Raw genomic sequence first — 15,848 nt, forward strand, 5'->3', positions numbered from 1 at the left:
ACAGAAGGGACCCCACAGAATAGACCCCACAGAATAGACCTCACAGAATAGACCCCACAGAAGGGACCCCACAGAATAGACCCCACAGAAGGGACCCCACAGAATAGACCCCACAGAATAGACCCCACAGAAGGGACCCCACAGAATAGACCTCACAGAATAGACCCCACAGAATAGACCCCACAGAAGGGACCCCACAGAATAGACCCCACAGAATAGACCCCACAGAAGGGACCTCACACAAGAATCCAGACGGCATTTTATTCCTGATAGTAATTTATGTATTCTGGCGCAGCAGGTCGGGGGTCTGTGATCATCATCTGGGGTCTGCACAGTAACGTGGGGGCACAGTCTCGGCCCCCCAGTGCCAGCTCCGCGCTCGGCCGCCATCTCTTTCCTCCTTTACATCTTCTCCACTCTGGACACGAAGTTCTGGAAGTCACGAGCGAGAAGTTCTGGCTCCTCGAAGGCGGCAAAGTGCCCCCCGCGCGGCATGTAGGTGTAGGACACGATGTGGCGGAACTTCTGCTTGGCAAACACCTGGGGCGCGTGCGCCAGCTCCCAGGGGAAAGCCGCGATGCCGGTGGGCACAGAGACCCCGATCCTGAAAGAGGAGTCAGCCGTTACATAGGGTCCTCATGCCCCCACAGCTCTCACAGGAAGGGGACATAGTGCTGCCCCTCCATGGGGGTCAGTAAGGGGCCGGTGTCCAGGCTGGATGCTTAAAGTGGTATTCCCACCTCCAGGACCCTATCCCAATATGTAGTAGGTGTAATAATAATAATAGCAAATACTTCCAAGTAGAAATGTAATCAGATAGGCAACCAATTGTATGCAAAATATACTTTGTCTAGCACTGTTGACAAACAAATCCTCCCAAAAAAATAGTGCAAAAAGACGGTATAAAATTAATTATTTTATTGAAAATAAAGTAAATATATATTTAATTATAAAAATTATTCAATATCACAGCTGATGGAAGCACATACAATAATAAGTATAAAGGTATAAGAACATATAACTAATGTATAATTATTGCCAGGCAATGCAGAAAATATATAAAACGTTATAGGTAGCAAAACACTAAGCCCTCAAGAACATATATATATTAAGAATAAAATATTCGATAAATTTATATATGTATATATCTCCACAGCAGCACAAAATTATTATTACCCAAAAATAGATATAAAACAAAGTGCATAAGTGCTGTGCAAAAACATCAGACATATAACAATGAAGAATAAGTATATCCAGAAAAATCAATTAAAGTGCCACAAAAATAGAAAAAATAAATAAATATATGAAAATTTATATAAGAAAAGATTTTTTGGACATAAAGTGCAATAGCATGTGCAATGTTGCAAAATCTAGAAAACCGCAAAACGATGCTAAAGTGCAAAAGGTGCTAAAAGCTATTCCATTGAAGGGAGATATATAAAATGTAACACAATCACTGTTACTTGTTGCATCACAGAGACCATCTATGTACGGTACTCCAAGGGGCTATATAAAGTGTTAAAATGCTAAGTGTGATAAAACTACAAGTGTCTGGCAAATAATAAAGTCACAAATATGTATAGTCACTCATACCTTCCGGGCCCCCCGGAAGAAGGCTAAACGCCGAAACGTACGTAGGGAACGAGGAGCATTTAGGTATGAGTGACTATACATATTTGTGACTTTATTATTTGCCAGACACTTGTAGTTTTATCACACTTAGCATTTTAACACTTTATATAGCCCCTTGGAGTACCGTACATAGATGGTCTCTGTGATGCAACAAGTAACAGTGATTTTGTTACATTTTATATATCTCCCTTCAATGGAATAGCTTTTAGCACCTTTTGCACTTTAGCATCGTTTTGCGGTTTTCTAGATTTTGCAACATTGCACATGCTATTGCACTTTATGTCCAAAAAATCTTTTCTTATATAAATTTTCATATATTTATTTATTTTTTCTATTTTTGTGGCACTTTAATTGATTTTTCTGGATATACTTATTCTTCATTGTTATATGTCTGATGTTTTTGCACAGCACTTATGCACTTTGTTTTATATCTATTTTTGGGTAATAATAATTTTGTGCTGCTGTGGAGATATATACATATATAAATTTATCGAATATTTTATTCTTAATATATATATGTTCTTGAGGGCTTAGTGTTTTGCTACCTATAACGTTTTATATATTTTCTGCATTGCCTGGCAATAATTATACATTAGTTATATGTTCTTATACCTTTATACTTATTATTGTATGTGCTTCCATCAGCTGTGATATTGAATAATTTTTATAATTAAATATATATTTACTTTATTTTCAATAAAATAATTAATTTTATACCGTCTTTTTGCACTATTTTTTTGGGAGGATTTGCAAGTAGAAATGTAGCATAGTTCTTCTGATTAGCTGGGTCGCTCACCCCATGTGCAGGACATTGCTGTAGATTAGGTATCCATGGTTACGACCACTAACAACCAGCTGTCAGTATGTGAGTGGTCGTAATCATGGATACCTAAGTTACAGCAATGTCCTGCACATGGGGTAAGCGACCCAGCTAATCAGAAGAACTATGCTGCATTTCTAATTGGAGGTATTTGCTATTATTATTACACCTACTACCTATTGGGATAGGATCTTGGAGATGAGAATACTCCTGGCAACACTGCATTAATGTAAAGATCTCTGCTTGCTGCCAAAGAACGGTAACACCTGCACTGACCTGTACAGCTCTCACAGCTGAGGGTTTGGTACAGTGCACCTGTGTATACTCCTGTGTGAGCTGAACACATGAGCAGCACAATCTCTGCCCTGTGCTGATGCTTTGCGACAGTGTGTCGGTGCTGATGCTTTGCGACAGTGTGTCGGTGCAGATCCATTAGAGGCCTGTCTGTACCAGAAACAACTGTAACGAACACTCAGCTGTAAAAGTATGAGAGCGATGGAGAGAAGCACAGTGTGCCCATCACTGACAGCAAGCAGAGATCCTGACAAATGGCGGCCTAAACCTGCGCCCCAGACCCCACCGAAGAGCCCGGGCGAGGACTGTCCTCCGGGGGGCGACGGCCCATAGTGGGGTCCACATCACCGCTGGTCAGGGAAGTACCAGCACCTATCATCCCCCAAACACCCCACACTGCCCCTCGCCGGCCTTACTTGGTGTCCGGGGTGCGGTTATAGTCTCTGGGGAAATTCTCCTTGTAGAACCTCATGGAGGACGTGATGGATCCAGTAATCCAGTAGATCATGACGTTAGTGAGGAGATCATCTAGGGAGAATTTCCTGAGAAAAGGAGGAAATGTGGATCAGCCAACAGCAGCAACCACCATGGCCGAATATAATGTATCTAACAAGTGATACATCATGGCTTATCCTCCAGTCACCTCCAGAGCTGCACTCACTATTCTGCTGTTCCATGATGCCTTATCCACCAGTCACCTCCAGAGCTGCAGTCACTATTCTGCTGTTACATCAGGTCTTATCCACCAGTCACCTCCAGAGCTGCACTCTCTATTCTGCTGTTACATCATGCCTTATCCACCAGTCACCTCCAGAGCTGCACTCACTATTCTGCTGTTCCATGATGCCTTATCTGTTGTGAATTCTGTTGTCGGGCTCCCTCCTGTGGTCATGAATGGTACTTCGGCTGGTTCTGTCCATGGACTTCCTCTGGTGGGTGTTTCTGAGTTTCACAGGTGACGAGGTTAATTCGTTAGCTGCTGCTCTATTTAACTCCACTTAGATCTTTGCTCCATGCCACCTGTCAATGTTCCAGTATTGGTCTGTTCACTCCTGGATCGTTCTTGTGACCTGTCTTCCCAGCAGAAGCTAAGTTCCTGCTTGTATTTTCTTTGGTTTGCTATTTTTCTGTCCAGCTTGCTATTGAATTTGTTGTCTTGCTTGCTGGAAGCTCTGGGACGCAGAGGGAGCGCCTCCGCACCGTGAGTCGGTGCGGAGGGTCTTTTTGCGCCCTCTGCGTGGTCTTTTTGTAGGTTTTTGTGCTGACCGCAAAGTAACCTTTCCTATCCTCGGTCTGTTCAGTAAGTCGGGCCTCACTTTGCTAAATCTATTTCATCTCTATGTTTGTATTTTCATCTTTACTCACAGTCATTATATGTGGGGGGCTGCCTTTTCCTTTGGGGAATTTCTCTGAGGCAAGGTAGGCTTTATTTTTCTATCTTCAGGGCTAGCTAGTTCCTTAGGCTGTGGCGAGTTGCATAGGGAGCGTTAGGCGCAATCCACGGCTATTTCTAGTGTGTGTGATAGGATTAGGGATTGCGGTCAGCAGAGTTCCCACGTCCCAGAGCTCGTCCTTATTATCAGTAACTATCAGGTCATTCCGTGTGCTCTTAACCACCAGGTCCATTATTGTCCTAACCACCAGGTCATAACAGTACAGGTGGCCCAAAGTACTAATGCATCTCAATAGAGGGATAAGAGAAGTTCTGAGACCATTTTTTTTTCTTTGCAGTGTGTTTTGTCTCTCTTTTCCCCTTTACCTCTGGGTGGTTCAGGATACAGGTGTAAACATGGACATTTAAGGTCTGTCCTCTTGGATGGATAATCTCACTACAAGAGTACAAAACATTCAAGATTTTGTGGTTCAGAATCCGATGTCAGAGCCTAGGATTCCAATTCCTGATTTGTTTTTTGGTGATAGATCTAAGTTCTTGAATTTCAAAAATAATTGTAAATTGTTTCTTGCCTTGAAACCTCGCTCCTCAGGTGACCCTGTTCAACAAGTAAGGATCATTATTTCTTTGTTACGTGGTGACCCTCAAGACTGGGCATTTTCCCTTGCGCCAGGGGATCCGGCATTGCGTGATGTTGATGCGTTTTTCCTGGCGCTTGGATTGCTTTATGATGAACCTAATTCAGTGGATCAGGCAGAGAAAATCTTGCTGGCTCTGTGTCAGGGTCAGGATGAGGTAGAAATATATTGTCAGAAGTTTAGAAAGTGGTCTGTGCTCACTCAGTGGAATGAATGTGCCCTGGCAGCAATCTTCAGAAAGGGTCTCTCTGAAGCCCTTAAGGATGTCATGGTGGGATTTCCCATGCCTGCTGGTCTGAATGAGTCTATGTCCTTGGCCATTCAGATCGATCGACGCTTGCGTGAGCGTAAAGCTGTGCACCATTTGGCGGTACTATCTGAGCATGGGCCTGAGCCTATGCAGTGTGATAGGACTTTGATCAGAGCTGAACGGCAAGAACACAGACGTCGGAATGGGCTGTGTTTTTATTGTGGTGATTCCACTCATGCTATCTCCGATTGTCCTAAGCGCACTAAGCGGTTCGCTAGGTCTGCCACCATTGGTACGGTACAGTCTAAATTTCTATTGTCTGTTACTCTGATTTGCTCTTTGTCATCCTATTCTGTTATGGCATTTGTGGATTCAAGCGCTGCCCTGAATTTGATGGACTTGGAGTATGCTAGGCGTTGTGGTTTTTTCTTGGAGCCCTTGCAGTATCCTATTCCATTGAGAGGAATTGATGCTACGCCTTTGGCCAAGAATAAGCCTCAGTATTGGACCCAATTGACCATGTGCATGGCTCCTGCACATCAGGAGGATATCCGCTTTCTGGTGTTGCATAATCTGCATGATGTGGTCGTTTTGGGGTTGCCATGGCTACAGGTTCATAATCCAGTATTGGACTGGAAATCTATGTCTGTGTCCAGCTGGGGTTGCCAGGGGGTACATGGTGATGTTCCATTTTTGTCAATTTCGTCTTCCACTCCTTCTGAAGTTCCAGAGTTTTTGTCGGATTATCGGGATGTATTTGATGAGCCCAAAGCCAGTGCCCTACCTCCTCATAGGGATTGCGATTGTGCAATTAATTTGATTCCTGGTAGTAAGTTTCCTAAGGGCCGATTGTTCAATTTATCTGTGCCAGAACACGCCGCTATGCGGAGTTATATAAAGGAATCCTTGGAGAAGGATCATATTCGCCCGTCGTCATCACCGTTGGGAGCAGGGTTCTATTTTCTGGCCAAGAAGGATGGTTCGTTGAGACCTTGTATTGATTACCGCCTTCTTAATAAAATTACAGTCAAATTTCAGTACCCTTTGCCGCTGCTGTCTGATTTGTTTGCTCGTATTAAAGGGGCTAGTTGGTTCACAAAGATAGATCTTCGAGGGGCGTATAATCTTGTGCGTATTAAACAAGGTGATGAATGGAAAACAGCATTTAATACGCCCAAGGGCCATTTTGAGTACCTGGTTATGCCATTCGGGCTTTCCAATGCTCCATCAGTATTTCAGTCCTTTATGCATGACATCTTCCGAGAGTACCTGGATAAATTCCTGATTGTATATTTGGATGATATTTTGGTCTTCTCGGATGATTGGGAGTCTCACGTGAAGCAGGTCAGAATGGTGTTCCAGGTCCTTCGTGCGAATTCCTTGTTTGTGAAGGGGTCAAAGTGTCTCTTTGGAGTTCAGAAGGTTTCATTTTTGGGGTTCGTTTTTTCCCCTTCTACTATCGAGATGGACCCTGTTAAAGTCCAGGCCATTTATGATTAGACTCAGCCGACATCTGTGAAGAGCGTGCAAAAGTTCCTGGGCTTTGCTAATTTTTATCGGCGCTTCATCGCTAATTTTTCTAGTATTGCTAAACCGTTGACTGATTTGACCAAGAAGGGTGCTGATGTGGTCAATTGGTCTTCTGCGGCTGTAGAGGCTTTTCAGGAGTTGAAGCGTCGTTTTTCTTCTGCCCCTGTGTTGTGCCAGCCAGATGTTTCGCTTCCGTTTCAGGTCGAGGTTGATGCTTCTGAGATTGGAGCAGGGGCTGTTTTGTCGCAAAGAAGTTCTGAGGGCTCAGTGATGAAGCCATGTGCTTTCTTTTCTAGAAAGTTTTCGCCTGCTGAGCGTAACTATCATGTTGGTAATCGTGAATTGTTGGCCATGATGTGGGCATTCGAGGAGTGGCGTTATTGGCTGGAAGGAGCCAAGCATCGCGTGGTGGTCTTGACAGATCACAAGAATTTGACTTATCTTGAGTCTGCCAAACGGTTGAATCCGAGACAGGCTCGATGGTCATTATTTTTCTCCAGTTTTGATTTTGTGGTTTCGTACCTTCCGAGCTCTAAGAATGTGAAGGCTGATGCCCTGTCAAGGAGTTTTGTGCCTGACTCTCCGGGTGTTCCTGAGCCGGCGGGTATTCTCAAAGAGGGGGTAATTTTGTCTGCCATCTCCCCTGATTTGCGGCGGGTGCTGCAAAAATTTCAGGCTGATAGACCTGATCGTTGCCCAGCGGAGAAACTGTTTGTCGCTGATAGATGGACTAGTAGAGTTATCTCTGAGATTCATTGTTCAGTGTTGGCTGGGCATCCTGGAATCTTTGGTACCAGAGATTTGGTGGCTAGATCCTTCTGGTGGCCGTCTTTGTCGCGGGATGTGCGTTCTTTTGTGCAGTCCTGTGGGACTTGTGCTCGGGCTAAGCCCTGCTGTTCTCGTGCCAGTGGGTTGCTTTTGCCCTTGCCGGTCCCGAAGAGGCCCTGGACGCATATTTCTATGGATTTTATTTCGGATCTCCCCGTCTCTCAAAAGATGTCGGTCATTTGGGTGGTTTGTGATCGCTTTTCTAAGATGGTCCATTTGGTACCCTTGTCTAAATTGCCTTCCTCCTCTGATTTGGTGCCATTATTTTTCCAGCACGTGGTTCGTTTACATGGTATCCCGGAGAACATCGTTTCTGACAGAGGTTCCCAGTTTGTTTCAAGGTTTTGGCGATCCTTTTGTGCTAGGATGGGCATTGATTTGTCTTTTTCCTCGGCTTTCCATCCTCAGACAAATGGCCAAACCGAACAAACTAATCAAACTTTGGAAACATATCTGAGATGCTTTGTTTCTGCTGATCAGGATGATTGGGTGTCCTTTTTGCCGTTGGCTGAGTTCGCCCCTTAATAATCGGGCCAGCTCAGCTACTTTGGTTTCGCCGTTTTTCTGCAATTCTGGTTTCCATCCTCGTTTCTCTTCAGGGCAGGTTGAGTCTTCAGACTGTCCTGGTGTAGATACTGTGGTGGATAGGTTGCAGCAGATTTGGACTCATGTGGTGGACAATTTGACATTGTCCCAGGAGAAGGCTCAACGTTTCGCTAACCGCCGGCGCTGTGTGGGTCCCCGACTTCGTGTTGGGGATTTGGTTTGGTTGTCGTCTCGTTATGTTCCTATGAAGGTTTCCTCTCCTAAGTTTAAGCCTCGTTTCATTGGTCCGTATAAGATTTCTGAGGTTATCAATCCTGTGTCATTTTGTTTGGCCCTTCCTGCTTCTTTTGCCATCCATAATGTGTTCCATAGGTCGTTATTGCGGAAATACGTGGCGCCTGTGGTTCCATCCGTTGATCCTCCTGCCCCGGTGTTAGTTGAGGGGGAGTTGGAGTATGTGGTGGAGAAGATTTTGGATTCTCGTGTTTCGAGACGGAAACTCCAGTACCTGGTCAAGTGGAAGGGTTATGGTCAGGAAGATAATTCCTGGGTTTTTGCCTCTGATGTTCATGCTGCCGATCTGGTTCGTGCCTTTCATTTGGCTCATCCTGGTCGGCCTGGGGGCTCTGGTGAGGGTTCGGTGACCCCTCCTCAAGGAGGGGGTACTGTTGTGAATTCTGTTGTCGGGCTCCCTCCTGTGGCCATGAATGGTACTTCGGCTGGTTCTGTCCATGGACTTCCTCTGGTGGGTGTTTCTGAGTTTCACAGGTGACGAGGTTAATTCGTTAGCTGCTGCTCTATTTAACTCCACTTAGATCTTGGCTCCATGCCACCTGTCAATGTTCCAGTATTGGTCTGTTCACTCCTGGATCGTTCTTGTGACCTGTCTTCCCATCAGAAGCTAAGTTCCAGCTTGTATTTCTTTGGTTTGCTATTTTTCTGTCCAGCTTGCTATTTAATTTGTTGTCTTGCTTGCTGGAAGCTCTGGGACGCAGAGGGAGCGCCTCCGCACCGTGAGTCGGTGCGGAGGGTCTTTTTGCGCCCTCTGCGTGGTTTTTTTTGTAGGTTTTTGTGCTGACCGCAAAGTAACCTTTCCTATCCTCGGTCTGTTCAGTAAGTCGGGCCTCACTTTGCTAAATCTATTTCATCTCTGTGTTTGTATTTTCATCTTTACTCACAGTCATTATATGTGGGGGGCTGCCTTTTCCTTTGGGGAATTTCTCTGAGGCAAGGTAGGCTTTATTTTTCTATCTTCAGGGCTAGCTAGTTCCTTAGGCTGTGCCGAGTTGCATAGGGAGCGTTAGGCGCAATCCACGGCTATTTCTAGTGTGTTTGATAGGTTTAGGGATTGCGGTCAGCAGAGTTCCCACGTCCCAGAGCTCGTCCTTATCAGTAACTATCAGGTCATTCCGTGTGCTCTTAACCACCAGGTCCATTATTGTCCTGACCACCAGGTCATAACACTTATCCACCAGTCACCTCCAGAGCTGCACTCACTATTCTGCTGTTATAAATGATCTATTATGTCTCACTTGTCCAGTCCGCCATCTTCCAGGTCCGTGAAGGAGTACTCCGTCCATGTTGAGAACTTCTCTAGGATGTAGGCCGCCAGTCCGGCAGGGGAGTCATTTAGAGCGGAGCCTATAAGAGAGGAGGGAGGTCAGAGGTTAATAACATGGGGGAGGGGAGAATGTGATGTTATCAGTAGTCACATCTCTCTACATCTGCAAGTTGTGCTGCCTGTAGCCGCTCACAATCTCTGCACTCACTGAAGAAACTTGAAAATTATGAAAGAAACCAGAACTTTCCGAATATCTGCGGGATCTCATTACACAACAGAGACCGTATGTGTGGGGGGAGCCGCACTATCTGCCGGCTATAGTCAGCGCAGGACTGTGAGCTGGGGGTGCGGGGCTCCTGAGAGGACAGATGTGTGTGTGACGCCCCAGGAATCCAGATGCCACAGTGGTATTGCCTGCCTCCCGGGGAGGGTGATGCCATGCCTGGAAGCGAGAAGGCGTCCCCTTAGCAGGTAACACTAGCATACACTTTCCTGACTCCCGGCCAGAAGGGGGAGCTCTACACCCAGTTTCAGGGGAGCTTCCCTATAAGTCCTGGCCTGGAGGAGGAGTTAGAGGTCAGTCTGTGTGAGACAGTGAAGAGAGGAAGCACAGGAGGAGACAGGAACTGGAGTGGAGCTGCGATTGGGCTCACTCCAGGTTTGAGCGCAAGAAACCGGTCACCGAAGTCCGAGGTTGTGTGGGAACTGTATGTCCCACAGCAGAAACCGGAGAGCAGGAGATTGCAGGTCTCCTGGCCACAACAGACACTCGAAGGCACAGCAGCAGATTAGAGCCCGGAGTCACCACGAGAGAGGGACCCCTGTAAAAAGGCTCGAGCTGCCTGCCATGCGGATAGTGTCCACCTAAAAGGACAGATTGAGAGAGAGACTTGAGAAATCGTTACACTGAGAAATTGCCGCCATTGCAGCACCGTGTGGCGTGCAGGAGGAGAGGGGCGTGCTGTCTTGGGTGGAGTTTGGAAGAACGGCACGAAAGTCATGACCGCCCCTCACCAAAGCTATGATGTGGGGGAAGTGTGTCCGTCTACTGGAGGAATCCGCCTCGTGGTTTGGGATGACGAGTAGAAGAGAAAAAGAAACCGCCCATTTAGACCAAGGAACCGCCCACGAAGACGGGCGTGGCACAGCAAAACCGCGGGAAACAAGACTGACGCAAGACACCCGGAAAGCAACATGACGGTGAACGTAGGACAGGCACCGATGCGTAGGGTGGAGCAGGAGGACTCCCTCAGCCGACCCTCGGATGATCCCTCCCGGCCACCGGCATTGGATTCAGACCTCCTAGGCGTGGAAGTGGAGGCGCTCACCCGTCAGCTCATGAGGACGCAGCTGGCGGCAGGGACAGGATGGAAGGAGGCCTTCCTGGGAAAGCTTACCGGGCGGCCGCCAGCAACATCGTCCGTCCTGGAGCAGGTGAGAAGAGCCGGCACCCTGGAAGAGAAGGGGTGCGGACCTGACCCCTGCGGCAGAAGAACCAGCGGCTAGGCCTGTATCACCACCACCGCTATACACTCCCGACCAGGGTTTTGGGTTCCTCGGTGAATTGTCACTGGACACCAAGAGTACTCTGGCATCAAGTCCCGATGCAGCTTCTGCGCCAGATAACGCCCTGGTAGGTCCCTTACCGCCCCCGCTGACACCAACACCCGGAGGAGCCACTCGTCGATTTCACTGGGATCAAGGGGACAGCAGCCTTGACCGAATGACAGCCCCATAATTTCCAACCAGTGGGCCCAGGGTTAAATACATTGAACTCGTAGTGTTCTTAGGGGAACCAACAGGGGCGAATATGATAGACATAAGAAAGAAAATATGCGGCACTCACCCCAATTCAGCAGTGGATAGCGTGAATTTTAATGGAAAACATAGACAGATAAAAATCCGTTACAACATCAGGTAAGCAGGAGGGTGCGGTGTATGGAGCTTGGACAAGCTCCATACACCGCACCCTCCTGCTTACCTGATGTTGTAACGGATTTTTATCTGTCTATGTTTTCCATTAAAATTCACGCTTTCCACTGCTGAATTGGGGTGAGTGCCGCATATTTTCTTTCTTATGTGCATACACGAACTGTTGGTTTTCATTTAGTATGCTGAGCACCAATACCCCCTAGCAAGCGTGACGCCTAGCTCTCTGGATCCTACATTTTTGTCCTGCCTATTGCAAGTGGTATCGTTCTAGTGCCGTCCTGCTTTATAATTCTATGCGATATAGCGAATATGATAGAGCTCCAGGAGGAAATCCCCACCATGACCTGGTGGGAGCACTGCAGACGGCGGGTGGAGCAGGAAAGACAGCAGTCCTTGGTCCGGCAGGCCGAGTATGAGGAAAAGAATCTACAGGCGAAGGCCCGAACCCGTAAAATCCCTCCGGCAGACGGGACCACTACGGCAGGGAGAAATAGTCAACTTTACTTTAAAGAAAGGCTGGGGCTTTATCAAAGAGTCGGGAATGAAAAACAAAATTTTTGTCAACCGAAAAGACATAGAGTCCCACCTGATGGAAGTCACCCTGACCGAGACCTTAACCCCGGTGACAAGGTAACTTACACCCGCCACATCAGCGACAAAGGATGGTACACTCTTGACTGTAAAAAGTGTATTCCAATACAAAGGCGGACAAAGTTTGCAGACCCGCCTGCAGCATCAGTCCCTTCAGGTGCAGCAACAGCCCGGCCAGGCCAGTTACCCAGTGTCATCAGTTCACCCAGACACTCATGGTGGAATCAACTGACTTGGTTTATTATCATGTGCCCATGGCCAGATATGACCCGGTGCTTGCGCATCCAGAGGGCGGCAGTACTCAGGGCTTGCCCTGGGAAAAGAAGAAGTGAATTGACGTCAGAGGAAAATGTGAATAGCTGAAAGTTACTGTTACCTGGTTAGGTGTTGCAAGTTGGAAAGACTGAGGAATCATGAACAATGCATCATCAAAACTTTTGGTGTACATAGTTGGCACTTCTTAAAGTGCTCCTTAATGGTTTTACCACGCACTGGCAGTGTGGGTAGAACCCTGTTTGTTTGAAAGTGACCCAGAACAGAAACCGTTTGGCGTAGCCGAAGAATGGTCTAGAGAGTTATGCCTTGCAGTATGCCCAATTTGAACTGCATTACTGCACTAGAAATATGAAAAATGAGAGCTTTTAGCGCATAAAAATGGCCAATTTTATGTGTACCTGGTAGCCCCGTTACGGCATCTCTCTTATACCAGGTCCTAAACTTGCCTTACCTCGCTGAGAATAAACGCCTCCATCTGAATGGGTACATGTGAAAACCTCTTCTTAGACTAAAATTCTCTCTCTCTGTGGAGGGGTATTGGACCTGCTGTAATTAAAACACCTGAAGCTAGGAGGCGGAGTGCACGATTAGAAGGCTAGAGAATACATTTCAAAAACCTGACCGGCACATCCAAACATAGACTAAGTGTGAACAGGTGCTGAACCCAGAGTCGCCAACTCGTATATAGTTAAGTAAATAAGGCAGCACACTGCAGCGCTAAAACATGTAAACTTGAAAACACGAAATTTGAACTGTGTTTTCAAGTTTACATGTTTTAGCGCTGCAGTGTGCTGCCTTATTTACTTAACTATATACGAGTTGGCGACTCTGGGTTTGGATGTGCCGGTCAGGTTTTTGAAATTTGAATTGCAGTATGCCCAAGACCTACGCTGGGGGTTTGGAACGGGTCCCCCATATTACTGTTGCTAGTGAGAAGGACAACCGGGATCTCACAACTTACTGAGTAAAAGTGTTATCAATCTGATGTTTTCCACTTGAATGCTATTTTTGCACTTTTTTGTATTTTATTAGTTATGCAACGTTCAAGTAAAGTAACCTCCCATAAAGGGAAAAAAAGTTTATTTTACAGTTTAAGTGCATTTCAAAAATGTTGTATGTCTTCACCTGTTTTTTGTTTATGTTTTCCCAGTCCAGGAGTACTGGATTTAATGGAAGGGAATGTGACACCCCAGGAATCTGGATGCCACAGTGGTATTGCCTGCCTCCCGGGGAGGGTGATGCCATGCCTGGAAGCGAGAAGGCATCCCCTTAGCAGGTAACACTAGCATACACTTTCCTGACTCCAGGCCAGAAGAGGAGCTCTAAACCCGGTTCCAAGGTAGCTTCCCTATAAGTTCTGGCCTGGAGGAGGAGTTAGAGTTCAGTCTGTGTGAGACAGTGAAGGGATAGGAAGCACAGGAGGAAACAGGAACTGGAGTGGAGCTGCGATTGGGCTCACTCCAGGTTTGAGCGCAAGAAACCGGTCACCGAAGTCCGAGGTTGTGTGGGAACTGTATGCCCCACAGCAGAAACCAGAGAGCAGGAGATTGCAGGTCTCCTGACCACCACTGACACCCGAAGGCACAGCAGCAGATTAGAGCCCGGAGTCACCACGAGAGAGGGACACCTGTAAAAACGTTCGAGCTGCCTGCCATGCGGGTATTGTTCCACAAAAAGGACAGATTGAGACAGGGACTTGAGGAAAGCTAATGCACCAAGAACCGAGTATTCAGTGCAGAAAAGAAGGCTTCCAACCTCACCTGACTAGGAGGATTCTGAACCGCTTCCAGGCTGCCCGGATTTCAAAATCACCTGTAACCTGTGCCCCGGACTGCACTGGCAATTAAAATGTAAAGAGACTGCAAACCCTGTGTCCTACAATTAGTTCCTGCACCCCAACATCTACAACCTCTCATAGAATGTCCTGGGAGCCCTGGGGCCTCTGCTCCACCTGTGGGAAGCCAAAACCAACTAAGCCATCTAGTGCCATTGGCCCCAGCGGATCCCTTAAAGCAGCGTCGGCCATCCCTGGCCGAATACCACAGGTGATGTCACGAACGTTAGACTTTATTTCCCAATACACTTTATTTCCCCTTTAATTGGACGCTCAGGGCCATGGAGCGGGTCACCGCTGCGGTGACACATCCGTTTAAGAACTGTCCCGGTTCCGAGTACCCCACGGTCCTAGCGGGCACTCCATGTGTGTGGGGGGGAGCTGACCTATCTGCCGGCTATAGTCAGCGCAGGACTGTGAGATGGGGGTGCAGGGCTCCTGAGAGGACAGACGTGTGTGTGGGGGGGGGGGGGGGAGCTGACCTATCTGCCGGCTATAGTCAGCGCAGGACTGAGCTGGGGGTGCGGGGCTCCTGAGAGGACAGATGTGTGTGTGGGGGGGGGGGGGGGAGCTGACCTATCTGCCGGCTATAGTCAGCGCAGGACTGTGAGCTGTGGGTGCGGGGCTCCTGAGAGGACAGATGTGTGTGGGGGGAGCTGACCTATCTGCTGGCTATAGTCAGCGCAACACTGTGAGCTGGGGGTGCGGAGCTCCTGAGAGGACAGATGTGTGTGTGTGGGGGGAGCTGACCTATCTGCTGGCTATAGTCAGCGCAACACTGTGAGCTGGGGGTGCGGAGCTCCTGAGAGGACAGATGTGTGTGTGTGGGGGGAGCTGACCTATCTGCTGGCTATAGTCAGCGCAACACTGTGAGCTGGGGGTGCGGAGCTCCTGAGAGGACAGATGTGTGTGTGTGGGGGGAGCTGACCTATCTGCTGGCTATAGTCAGCGAAACACTGTGAGCTGGGGGTGCGGGGCTCCTGAGAGGACAGATGTGTGTGCGGGGGAGCTGACCTATCTGCCGGCTATAGTCAGCGCAGGACTGTGAGCTGGGGGTGCGGGGCTCCTGAGAGGTCAGCTCCCCCCCCACACATCTGTCCTATCTGCCGGCTATAGTCAGCGCAGGACTGTGAGCTGGGGGTGCAGGGCTCCTGAGAGGACAGATGTGTGTGGGGGGAGCTGACCTATCTGCTGGCTATATTCAGCGCAGGACTGTGAGCTGGGGGTGCGGGCCTCCTGAGAGGACAGATGTGTGTGTGTGGGGGGGGGGAAGCTGACCTATCTGCCGGCTATAGTCAGCGCAGGACTGTGAGCTGTGGGTGCGGGGCTCCTGAGAGGACAGATGTGTGTGGGGGGAGCTGACCTATCTGCTGGCTATAGTCAGCGCAACACTGTGAGCTGGGGGTGCGGAGCTCCTGAGAGGACAGATGTGTGTGTGTGGGGGGAGCTGACCTATCTGCTGGCTATAGTCAGCGCAACACTGTGAGCTGGGGGTGCGGAGCTCCTGAGAGGACAGATGTGTGTGTGTGGGGGGAGCTGACCTATCTGCTGGCTATAGTCAGCGCAACACTGTGAGCTGGGGGTGCGGAGCTCCTGAGAGGACAGATGTGTGTGTGTGGGGGGAGCTGACCTATCTGCTGGCTATAGTCAGCGCAACACTGTGAGCTGGGGGTGCGGAGCTCCTGAGAGGACAGATGTGTGTGTGTGGGGGGAGCTGACCTAT

The 15,848-nt window shown here is 48.2% G+C and overlaps 1 pseudogene; it reads right to left on the minus strand.

Moving 5' to 3' along the window:
- Positions 1-247: 247 nt before the first annotated feature.
- Positions 248-15,848, minus strand: part of LOC138681055 (epoxide hydrolase 1-like) — a 40,653-nt pseudogene continuing 25,052 nt past the window's right edge.

Source organism: Ranitomeya imitator, chromosome 5, assembly GCF_032444005.1.
Source record: "Ranitomeya imitator isolate aRanImi1 chromosome 5, aRanImi1.pri, whole genome shotgun sequence".
Classification (NCBI taxonomy): Eukaryota; Metazoa; Chordata; class Amphibia; order Anura; family Dendrobatidae; genus Ranitomeya; species Ranitomeya imitator.